Genomic DNA, 2,555 nt, shown 5'->3' on the forward strand with positions numbered 1-2,555 from the left:
AGGATTAGGAATGAAATAAATCAATTTTACCAACTAGCTGGTGAATCATTTTGGAAGTACTTTGATCGTTTCAAGAATCTTTTGACCCGATGCCCACACCATGGAATAGAAACTTGGAGACTATGCCAGATCATCTATGAGGGGTTAGATTCAAACTCAAGAACCATGCTAGAGTCCATGTGCCAAGGCCAATTTATGGACAAAGAAACTACTGAAGCTTGGCAATTCTTAGAAGACCTAGTCGAGAAAAATTTACAGTGGGAAACAACTAGGGAACCTGATAAAGCTACACCTTCAAGAGGAGGAATGCATCAAATTCAACCAACCCTAGCATCAGAGGCCAAGATTGCAACCTTAACACGTAGATTGGAAGCCTTAGAATTACAGAGACCAGCCAATGTAAATCAAATATCTGCACCCATGTGTAAAGGGTGCAATGCACCAGACCATGTCTTAGAAGAATGTTCCTACTCGAATGAGTGTGCACAGGTGAATGCCACCTATCAAGGATCATTGAACAATCCTTATGCACCCACATATAACCCAGGTTAGAGGAATCACCCGAATTTCTCATGGTCCCAGAATCCTAATGTAGGCAATCCAAATTTCAATCAACAAAATCTAAGGTCCAACCCGGTGATGAACAACCCGCCAGGCTTCTATGATAATGACAAGAAAATTACCTCTTTAGAGAAAAGCCTAGAAGCCATGATGAAGACACATACCAGCTTTATGCAAACCATGGGTCAACTCATAAATAATAACACCCAAGCTATAGCCCGTCTGGAAATGAAAGTAAGTCAGCTGGCTTCGACCATTAGTGAACGAGAACATGATAGGTTACCTAGCCAACCTGAGCCAAATCCTAGGAACCAAAATGGTCCACAACCCCAACAAGAAAACCAAGTTAATGGTGTAAATGCCATTCATACCATAAGATCGAAAAAATAAATAGACAATAAGGTAGTTGCACTTGATGATATAGAGGACTCATCTGCCGAGTCACCTTCTAAAATTACTACCTTTCAACCTCAAGCACCAGAAACTGAAAATTCACCTAGTCCAGTACTTAAAAGTCCTAGAGCTCCTTTTCCAAACAGACTGAAATCTAATAAATCTGAACATTTAAACAAAATTTTAGAGGTATTTAAACAAGTCCAAGTTAATATTCCTCTTTTAGATATAATCCATCAGGTTCCAACTTATGCCAAATTTTTAAAAGATCTTTGCACTAGGAAAAGGACCACTAATGTACCAAAGAAAGTATTTTTGGCTGCAAGTGTCAGCTCATACCTATCTAGCCATGTGCCAATTAAATATAAGGACCCTGGAGCTCCAACAATTTTTTGTGTTATTGGAGAAACCAATATAAAAAAAGCCTTGCTAGATCTAGGAGCTAGTGTGAATATCCTTCCATATTCGATGTATGAACAACTAGGATTAGAAAAACTTCAACCTACTGGGATCACATTACAGTTAGCCGATAGATCTCTCAGGATCCCTAAGAGAATGGTCGAGGATGTTCTGATAAAGGTTGAAAATTTTATTTTTCCTGTAGATTTTATTGTTTTAGAGACTGAGCCAGTTGCGAATCCTAAAGGACATATACCTGTCATTTTAGGAAGACCATTCTTAGCTACGGCCAATGCTGAAATCAATTGTCGAAATGGTCTAATGAAGTTATCCTTTGGGAATATGACCATTGAGCTTAATGTTTTTAACTTAGAACAGGAATCCTCTTCTCATACTGATGTCAATGTAGTCCAAGATGGTATTTATGAATCCATTGACATTAGTGATGATGAAGTCGACCTAGAGTCTAACCCCTGGTTAATCCATGAGTCTGAGGATGTCAATGAAATACTTAAAGAAAATCAGATTAATCAGGAATCGACACTTCCTACTGAACCAATCATTGAGATGGTGAAATCATCACCTAAACCATCGATAGAGGAAGCACCCATTTTAAAACTGAAACCCCTCCCAGAACATCTCAAGTATGCATATCTAGGACCCAAAGAAACTTTGCCTGTAATTATTGCATCAGACCTAGATCCCAAGCAAGAGGAGGAGTTAGTGTCAGTTCGAAAAGCAAATCAAGAAGCAATAGGTTGGACCATAGCAGATATCAAAGGAATAAGCCCTTCTGTAGTTCAACATAGAATATACTTAGAGGAAGAGGCTAAACCAACAAGAGAAGCCTAAAGAAGGCTTAATTCAGCTATGAAGGATGTAGTTAAAAAGGAGATTCTGAAACTCCTAGATAGTGAAATAATTTATCCTATTTTTGATAGCTCTTGGGTAAGCCCAGTTCAAGTAGTACCCAAGAAATCTGGGGTAATAGTGGTCCAAAATGATGCAAACGAACTTATCCCAACTAGAACCCAAACGGGATGGAGGGTCTGTATAGACTATAGAAAGTTGAATGCTGCGACAAGGAAAGATCACTTTTCTTTGCCATTTATTGATCAAATGTTGGAAAGACTAGCCGGACAAGAGTTTTACTGTTTTCTTGATGGATACTTCGGTTACAACCAGATCTCCATAGCCGCTGA

The 2,555-nt window shown here is 38.8% G+C and overlaps 1 non-coding gene across 1 annotated transcript; it reads right to left on the reverse strand.

Moving 5' to 3' along the window:
- On the reverse strand, positions 1 to 107 carry LOC140854959 (small nucleolar RNA R71). The gene has a single exon (XR_012138052.1). It is a non-coding gene; the product is annotated as a small nucleolar RNA R71 (small nucleolar RNA).
- Between the last annotated feature and the right edge of the window lie 2,448 nt (positions 108 to 2,555).

The sequence above is a fragment of the Elaeis guineensis genome, chromosome 1, assembly GCF_000442705.2.
Source record: "Elaeis guineensis isolate ETL-2024a chromosome 1, EG11, whole genome shotgun sequence".
Lineage (NCBI taxonomy): Eukaryota > Viridiplantae > Streptophyta > Magnoliopsida > Arecales > Arecaceae > Elaeis > Elaeis guineensis.